At 36.1% G+C, this 9,959-nt stretch overlaps 1 long non-coding RNA gene across 1 annotated transcript; it reads left to right on the top strand.

The window, feature by feature from the left end:
- Positions 1-5,808: 5,808 nt before the first annotated feature.
- On the top strand, positions 5,809-9,207 carry LOC142162721 (uncharacterized). The gene is made up of 3 exons (XR_012694019.1): positions 5,809-5,938; positions 8,205-8,272; positions 8,816-9,207. It is a non-coding gene; the product is annotated as an uncharacterized LOC142162721 (long non-coding RNA).
- Positions 9,208-9,959: the final 752 nt, after the last annotated feature.

Raw genomic sequence — 9,959 nt, 5'->3', positions numbered from 1 at the left:
AGCAGGACTGAATTGACTCGAGGGTAATTAATTTATATAAATAGAGTTCTCTTTCGTGCGTGATCACTTAGAATAAAATAATGAAATATTCTCTGACTTTAAAACTTATACATAGACTTGAAAAAGCTTTTGTTTAAACAAAGACTTAGCGTAGCCCCTTTCTTCAGCTAATTCCGTCGCAACAAACGCCAACATGATTATGTTGAAAGAAAGGAAGTTTATACAGGGGAATAATTTGCTAATTAAATGCAAACATTATCATAAAACTTGTGTTACAACAAAAAGTTACTTTGTTATACAAATAGAAGAAAAACATAAAATTAACATTCCTACTTAATTATAATGTCTGACAAACCTTATGATTGGTTTGTAGTAAAATTTCTCCCTATTTTTATTACTAGCGAAGCCCATTTTGAGGATGTAATTCTGGTCATTATCAAATAATTATGTTGTATTTAAAAATGATTAAAATAATGTTTCTAGGTGATGTTAAAAGTGAAGAGGAGAAAATTATGATGAATTGACAAAATATGCACTTAGTGGATGAAAGAAAACTAAAAGCAACTTAAAAGAGAATTATAAGTTAGTATAAAATATGTAGACAGTAAAAGTCTAATAAATCTATTCATTATTTTTTAAGCTCCACTTGTAGACATTGTCTCATCTATTAATATAATATACCAATATTGTCATTATCTCAATTCAATCACTGCAAAAATTCAACAGATCAGCATTCAACCAACTAGCTACCTATGCAAGAATATATATACAGACTTGCACATATATTTTGAATTAAGAATAATTGTATGTTGGTTAATATTGTTAAAAGATTGACCCAAATCGAAAGTCATCTATTAAAGATTTAAAGTTAAATGAGTCTATGAGATGGTAGATATTCACAGGGGCGAACCTAGTGCATAGGTTACGGGTTCTCCGAAACTCAGTAACTCTTATGTAGACCCTGTATTTATATTAAAAAATTCACTATATATTGGTAAATATCTGACTGTGAACTCAATTATTATTGCATATTAATCTGAAATTACGGTAGGAACCCATAATCCTCAAATCCTGAATCTGCCTCTGGATATTCAGATATAGTTTCTAATTTAATGATAGGCTAAATTAAAAATACATAAACTTGTACACCTATTAATAGGGTTATGGTAGGGTTTTCTTTCTAGCATCACATAGTTAGAAAGACGATTATGGCTTATGTCTTGGTTTGGAAAACCGATAACCGCAAGACTGAAGAATCTTTATCGTACTATTTAGGTACACTTTCGCATCTAGTTTTTTTATTCTCGATGATTTGACATAATAGTTCTTGGGTAAGAGATGATGATGTTCATCTCTAAAGTAATTTAGTTGTAATAATTGGTATCAAGAGCCTTTATCATGATGAATCATTGAGAACTAATTGTGAAATTTATGGTAATATACTTCGGCAGATCCGTCGCACAGCCTTCAGGTTCACAACTGTTTTCCCTTTGGTTTTTTATTTTAAGTTTTCTTATAAATAAATTCTTTAAAAGAAAAAAAAAAAAAAAGAGTCTTGGCTATCGGCAAATGGCGTGAATGATTTGCTGACTTTGAAAGTTTGGCGTGAATGCAATGGCCTTTTTAAAAGGCGTTTAGGCTAAATAAATAAACATATTTTGATTGCTTAAATATATAAATAAATTAAAAATTAGAGCAAAGTTAAGATGCAGTGTCACATATTGGTGAAGGAGGTTTACTGCCAGAGAAGTTTTGTGTACTTAAGTTCTTTAGGTTAATTTCTTTTTTTTTTCTTACTGGCAGTGTTTTAAGTTTATGGTTACTTTGGTTCCAGGCACACCATTAGTATATTTTGACATGGTATTTATGTATTCCCATTAGGAGAACATCAATTATGGATTTGTGTCCTATCTAAAAACAAGTATAGAATACTTTGTGCAGCAGAAGGGAAACTGTATTGCTACTGACTGCTTTGGTTCTCAAGTCTTGACTTCAAAAATTTAAATATTTTCGGCAAATATTTTTTTTATTACAAAGAAAGATTTATCTTTAGGTTTTTTGAAAATCAGATCTTTAAGTTTGATGGAGGAGGCCTTGTCAGAGAGGTTTAATACGTTGAGTAACTTATTTGTGTCTTAATTTGAAAGAATGATTGTAACATGTACATTTGCAATTTATTCGTTATTGTTTAATGGTCGGACAGAGGTGTTAGGTCACAGTAGAGTTTTTGTCTAACTTTGGTATTCTGGTTACTGATGTTTGGTTAACAAGATTTGAGTAGAACTTTGGCATTGCTTTCTGTTAATACTAGACTAGATGGCGTGTGCCCGTGACATTGTAATTAGAATTTGCGATGCTCGTACATGACATGCTTACTTACGGCCATACTTAAAGTTAATTTTCAAATACAACATAAAATCCAGCCAAAAAGGATTCAACTCATTATCACACTGCTTCAGCCATCAATCCATCTATACAAGGCTCTAATATAGTGTGTTTGCAATCAAAATATATAAATGTGCAAAATAGAACATTAGGATAAAATTTGAGTCCATGATCTTATATATTCTACAATTTATACAAGGAAAAAAAGATAATGAGAGATGCCAATAAATGAAAAAAATGTGGAAAGTTATAATTTGAGTTGCCCTTGTTCCACGAGCATGGTGGTTCATCAAAAGATGTATGTACATGTTGTAAACTCAAAAGCTAGCTGTAGTTAAAGATTCTTGCTGCTGAAACTTTTCAAACTGATTCACAAAAGCAAAAAGGAAAAGAGAAATGTATCACATTAGCATATAATAGTTGCTCAAATATCAACTTTACTCGAAAAAGAATGGAAGTTTTTCTCCACTAATCAAGCAAGTAGCTAAATAAAATTAAGCAGAAGCAAAATGTATCACATTAGCAGAGATATTTATCTCTGCTCAAACATGAGAAGCGAAACGTAACACACTGACAGAGATAATATAGCTTTTCAAGCAAATCAACTTTACCCCAAAAGATCAATGAAGTTTCTTCTCCACTAATCAAGCAAATACCTAAATAAAAATATAGTTGGACATATCATGAATAATTGAATTGTAAAGACAGCTACTATATTGAGTATTACTACTACTACACTAATTTTCAATTACTTGCAACATATTGACAAATTATGAAAAACTTTTTAAGTTTTTTTTCCAAAGAGCAGAACAAAGTCAAAGAAGGCGAACTATCATCATTTAAGAAATCCTAAGAGAAGCAAACCCAGTAATTTAAGTTAAATTCGAAAGAATCAGTTATAAACATTTAAACCTTAGTGGTGCCATGATTAGTACCTACTTAGTACCTCTGGGCTCTGGACTACACGGTTAGGCAAGAATAACCATGACATAAACTGAAATAATGCATGTTTTCTAAGGTTATTGTTAAATCTTTTACCGTTACTCAATAATTCTTTTAATAGACAGTTAGATGCTAATACTTTAAAATATAGTATATGAGGGGTATCCTTCTGCAGCTCAAGAACTTAATGAACTAATTTCTTCACTACATAAACAAGTTGGTTAACTATATTGTAGCACATTCAATCTAGATCAAGATAGTTGTGCACTATTCAATCATCATATGTTCAATCCAAATATTTCAAATATAGCTGCAGACAAAGATACTAAAAATTGAGTTGTATATCTCTGAGAGAAAAAGCAACAATGACTCCCAGTTGAATAACTTTTTTTATATTCTGCTTTACTTCTGAAACTTTCCCACCAGAAAAGAATATATGTGGAGTATTAAATCCTTTTTCACATGACCTTAGAAGCACAAAATGTTCCAATCAAGACAATGCTTTAAGTAGTAAATATTGTACATATCAGTTTTTATGATTTTTAAATTTATTATGAAATTATTCTAATATAAGTTAACCCCTAGGTTGAGTTCACTAATAACATTAGATACGACCAATAGTTCTTATTCATCTTAGGAGAAGATGTAACAAAGGTAGTGCAGGAAACGAATGTACCACTCTCCAAGTATTCTTCAATGATCTTGCAAATGACCTTAATATCCTCTGTACTTGGTAAACCCTCATTTTGCAGCTGGAATTTTCAGCTTTTTTCTGTGGCCAGCTATTTTCTGAATCCTGCAGCGATATAATTCTTGCCTCTATGCACTCGGCTAGAGTAGAGGAAATTCAAGTCCAGAACCGAGTAAATATTAAAAACCTAAATGGCACATATAAAGTTTGGCTGTCCCCATATTAGTGCACATAATACTTGTAAAAGCAAAAGCTAGAGCATTTTCACTTGTTGCGTTCAGTTTCAAAAGGAAATAATTCCTCACTTACTTCATATAGGTTCTTTTTCTAGCAGAGCACAGAATTACTTTGTGTCTGTTGTAGGTTCGCGTGGTCCTTTTGTACAGGTTCATCAAGTTGTCTTTTAGTGGTGGAATGCAGACTGTCAAGCAAAAATTAACAATTATTTCAAGCTGCTCCTATTATGATTTGTGGTAGCTATGGATGAGAAGGAACACTGTTATGTATGGTGGTACAATCTCCTTCAAAAGGACGATACATGAACTCAACATAAACTTATATAACCTAGCTAAAGTTAGGTATCCTTGGCTGTAAAATATACCTGTTCTTTGGCCAGATTTGATTCAGTTCTTTGAAGGGTGCAGAGTAGTTTTGGGATGCAAGGTGGTGCAATAACATTTCACTCAAGAAGGATGGTTCAAGTGTAATACTGATGAAGCCTCCAGGGGAAACCCAAGCCCAAGCTCTGCTGCCTTTTGTGTGAGAAATAGTGATAGAGATCTTGTGCATGCCAAGGCAAGGAGGCTAGGTAGTACTACTGTAGACATGTAATTTTTGACCCTTCCCAAGATTTTATACATTTTTAGCGTAAATATTTAGTTTAATTTTAGTATCGCTCTCTTTACTTTATTTTATCACAAAAATAAAAATTACAAAAAATACTTTCTCTTATTTAGCTAATTAATATTTTTATCTAGTTACTTTTAATTTGTCTACCTTACATAAAATTCAAAATACACCAAAAAAAAATAGTTCTAGGAATATTATCTTAATTTTACAATGATTTTTCCATTTTTTATCCTTCAGTATGATATTTTTTTAAAAAAATATCAAAAATAGGTTTGTTTTAACAGATAGTTTTATTTTAGTATTTATTTTACTTAAGTAGGATTAATTAGTAAATAGTGTAATATTTTTGGTCTTGTTTAAAAGAAAGAGTTTGAAATTTAGGGCTAATTTTGTTTGGTCTTAATTGAAAAGACCCAATTTCCGATAGCCCAAAACATTGAGCCCATACTCATTCCCCATTTGACCTAACCTAATTCCTACCCCCTATAAAATAATGCCTAAATCCTTGAGCTAAGACCTAGACACTAAGCTAAAAAAAAGGAATCAACACACAAAAAGGAAATCAGCCGCAATTCTGGAGTGACGATTTTTTGGACTTAAATCCAACAAACTTCTGTCATCAAAACCTTGAATTCCTCCCTTAGCTAAGAAGAGTGGATCTTTGAATTCCAAAAAAAATGCACACACACTCACGCGAGGGAGATCGAGACAACAACAGAAACAGCAGCCTAAGATTGGCTTTGGTTTTTGATCATTATATGTTCTCTTCATCTCAAATCTGATGGAGAGACAAATCGAGACCTAAATTAAACAAAATGCAGCAAACTATCAGCTTCTATTTCTCCAACAGAATCAAAAGCTCTTTTCTGTTTCTAGGCAGAAGCTTTAGGTTGAGAAACATTTAAAAAGGCTCAGCAAACCTGCCATTAAAAGCATCAAGATGGGGTTTCCTTTGAGCCGAATTTGATTCCGGTTCGAGTTCGTGGATTTCGTTTTGCTTTCCCGACGCCGCTCTCTTTGTTGTACACCCGCTGATATTTTAATACATATTAAAGCTGCCATTCACTCAAGGTCACATTTTAACTCTATTTTTTCCTTGATTTCTACATCTAGTTTCATAGATGTTGGATTTTGTAACGACCCGACTGGTCGTTTTACTTTTTAGAACCCTGTTCCCTTAAATAAAACTTTCCATGCTTGCTTTAACTAATTTACGACCTGCGGGGATGGTTGGTTCGGAATTTGGAAGAGCTTGGGTTGAAAAATGCTCATTTGACCCCTTAAGATTTTCTTAAAAGGCTAAGTTTGACTTTGGTCAACATTTTTAGCAAACGGACCCGAATTCATATTTTGACGGTCCCGGAGGGTCCGTAAGAAAATATGGGACCTAGACATATGCCCGGAAGCGAATTCCAAGGTCCCTAGCTCGAGTAATGAATTTTTATTAGAAATTGTTAAACTGAAATTCTAAGGATTTAAAGAAAACGATTAATGATTGATCACATTGGTATCAGTCTCGTATATTGGTTCCGGAGCCTAGTACATGTCCAATATAACATTTAAGACTTTCCCGCCAAATTTGGTGTCAATCCGAGTAGTATAAGTACGTTTCGGCACGTTAGAAGTGAAATTAAGAACTTGAAGTTCATAAGTTTGATTCTATTAGTTTTAGGGGTGATTCATAGATTTAGCATTGTTTCGGGTGTTCCGAAGGTTCGAGCGGGTTCGTTTCATGATTTAAGACATGTCGGTATGTTCGGGCGGAACCCGGAAACCCCGAGCGTCAAACGGACGAGGCTCGAGTGAAGTTGGAAAAGTTGAAAAGGGTTGAAGCATCTGGTATATGTCATAACCGCACATGCGGTTGGACGGCCGCAGGTGCGAGACCACAGAAGCGGTAGCCCTCTCGCAGATGAGGCCAAGGCAGGCCAGGACAGAAATAGCAGAAGCGGCTCCCAAGTCGGAGAAGCGGCTTCAAGACCGCAGAAGTGGTCCCAACCCACTTGGCCTATTCTGTAGATGCGGTCTCTTCCTCGCAGAAGCGGGACCGCAGATGCGGAAATTGCTGAAGCAGTGAGCTTCATTTAATACGGGTTCTAAGTAATTTTTACCACTTTTCACTCCTCCATTGGCGATTTTGGGAGCTTTTGAGAGAAGACTTCCACCTAGCGTCTTGAGGTAAGTTATCTCACCTATTCCTAGTCTAATACTTGTGTGTTAGGTAGATTAAATACTAGGATTAAGGTAAAATCGTGGGGTTAGAGCAAAACCTAGGGTTTTAACAAAAGTTAGATTTAACCACGAAATTTGTTATGAACTGAATTAGAAATCGTATATTATTGACCCTTAGGTTATAGAGAACAACTTTCTTCGAAAAACTTCAAAATCCAGGCACGTGGGCCCGAGGTCGAATTTTAGGAAACTTGTGTTTAAGGGTGGGAAATTGCTTAAATAGTTAGAATGCGATCTTGTGAGCTTGTATTGACTAGAGCCTACCTTGTTTATCTAGTTTGGGATCGTTCGGCTCCAAATTAAGAGTTCGGGCTCATTCTTGGTACTGGAAGTACACTTTGGAGCGAGGCGAGTCTCCTATCTAACTTTGTAAGAGGGAATTGTCCCCATAGGTGATGTAATCTAATAATTTGCCATTATATGTGGGGGATACGTATGCATTAGGTGACGAGAGTCCATGCGTAGCTACTATTATGCTAAGTCCGTGTAGTTTAGGGCCCAGAAGCATGCTTTATGTAGTATTCTTGCAACGCTATGTTTAATTTGGATTGCTTGAATCATGGTGATTATGATAAATGAGACTAGTTAAGAGGAATATGATCTTTCTTGGCCTTTTTAAAAAGAAGTTGATAACTTAGTGAGTAATTTCTCCCCAGTTATGTGTTCTTGTCTGCTTGTTGATGTGTTTAATTACATTGACCGCGTCGCCTGGTTGATTCGCGAGCGGGGTAATAGATGCATCTATGGTTCGTGTCGTTCGACCGTCGACAGTGCACAATTTACTTTTATGCTGGATCGGGCTGTACGACCTCGGCACTACTTGCGCATGCTTTACTCAGTATTCTTCTATGACTTGAGTTTATTATTTGTCCTGGAATGGGGGTTGCCAGCTGTGACATCATCTAGGAGGGGACTTCTTAGTTCTTGCTATACCATACTAATTATTTGTTTTATCCATGCTCAATATAATTCATCTCTCATATTATTTGACCCTAGTAAGTGTCAAGTCGACTTCTCGTCTCTACTTCTTCGAGATTAGACAGGATACATACTGGGTACATATTGTTTATGTACTTATGCTACACTTATGTACTTAATTGTTCAGGATCTGAGGCAGGTTCATTTGGCTATCAGACCAGTGCACGTCCCTAATCATAGTCCGAGACTTACACGGTGAGCTGCTTCCATTCCTGTGCCGATCAGTAACTGGATGGAGTCTTCCTTACTTTTGACTATCTATTCTATTTCAGACAGTAGGATAGATTTATTAATTTGTATATTCTACTAGTTGTCTATAGCTTGTGACACCAGGTCTTGGCACACACATTAGTAGACGTTTCTTTTGGATTGCATAATTATCATTGAATGTTGCATATTATCACCTGCCTTTTAATTGCAAATTAAGAAAAATGTTGTAACTGTTTTGAGTAAGTAAAATAAGAATTCACTAATACTTCTGCATTGGCTTGCCTGACAACGGTGTTGGGCGCCATCATGACCTATTATGGAAAATGGGTCGTGACAACATGGTATCAAAGCACTAGGTTCACGTAGGTCTCACAAGTCATGGGCAAACCTAATAGAGCCTTGCGGATCGGTACGGAGACGTCTGTATTTATCTTCAAGTGCCTATAGGGTTTTAGGAAAACTACTCTTTATTCATTTCTATCGTGCAGTGGTTGGTATACTAAATTTACCTCTTCTATTCTCTCACAGATGGTGAGGACACGCACTGCTGATGTTCTAGACCCAGGAGGGGCTGCTCCCCCTATTGCCAGAGGCCGAGGTAGAGGCTGGGAAGGGCACCAACCCGAGGTAGGGGACGAGGGTGCCCTAGAGTTATCCTAGTAGTACCACCAGCAGACCCTGCGGAGAATCCTATCATTGAGGAGCAGGGTGAGGTGCCCGCAGCTGAGCCTACCCCGACGGACTTTATGACAGCACCAGGTTTCCAGGAGATCATGGGCCGTATGCTGCGGTTCATGGATTCTATGACAGGCTAGTTTATTTCCAGTGGATCCAGCTACATCACAGACAGGAGGGGGAGCACAGACCCCTACTGCTCAGGCTCCTGGTCATGCAGCTGCAATGTATCAGAATCCAGGTGCACTACCAGGCTTTACTCCTCATTCGAGGACGAATGATCCTAAGTGGGGGAGAATGTAAGGCCCCGGAAAATTTTGCTAAGTAATCTAGGATTTCGTGGTGCCACGTAGGCTAATTATAATATTTTATGTGCTATTAACATGGTGAGCATAAATTGGATTTGGTAAATAAGTGTACAAGTCGTATGGTAAGTAATTTGGGGCCCAAGGAAAGGCCTAAGCCTAAGTCACATTGGAAAATTTCATAATAGGCTAAGATTCCAACTGAGTTTGCACAAGACCACACTTTGAACAAGCATATCTAAATATGTATAAGGTTTTATTTGATGAACAACATATCAAATAAAAGGTATTTGAGTCTAGTTTCCAACACTTCAAACCGTTCGCCATTTGGACATTCCTACACAAATTTATGATCAAATTACCAAAGGCTGGAAAAATGCGATCCTGTGTCGAATCTGCGATAGCAAATCTGTCGCATTTTTGACTTTGCGATCGCAGATCTGTCGCAAATTGGGCCAGTGTTGTCCAATTTTGGGCACCTATTTTGTGGTGCATTCTGCGGCCCACATTCTTGTTTTGCGGTCCATTCTGCGATCATAGACACAGTTTCGGAGGGTTATTTTTCCTATTTTTATAACCTGACCCATTTTAATATATAGGATTTGGGGTTCATTTTGGGGTAATTTTCTACTAATTTTAGAGAGAGATGAGAGCATATAGAGAGATAAAGGAGGGGCCTAACTTCATAATCA

The sequence above is a fragment of the Nicotiana tabacum genome, chromosome 8, assembly GCF_000715075.1.
Source record: "Nicotiana tabacum cultivar K326 chromosome 8, ASM71507v2, whole genome shotgun sequence".
NCBI lineage: Eukaryota > Viridiplantae > Streptophyta > Magnoliopsida > Solanales > Solanaceae > Nicotiana > Nicotiana tabacum.
Note: the sequence above shows the minus strand (reverse complement) of the source record. Positions and strands in the feature narration are given on the sequence as shown.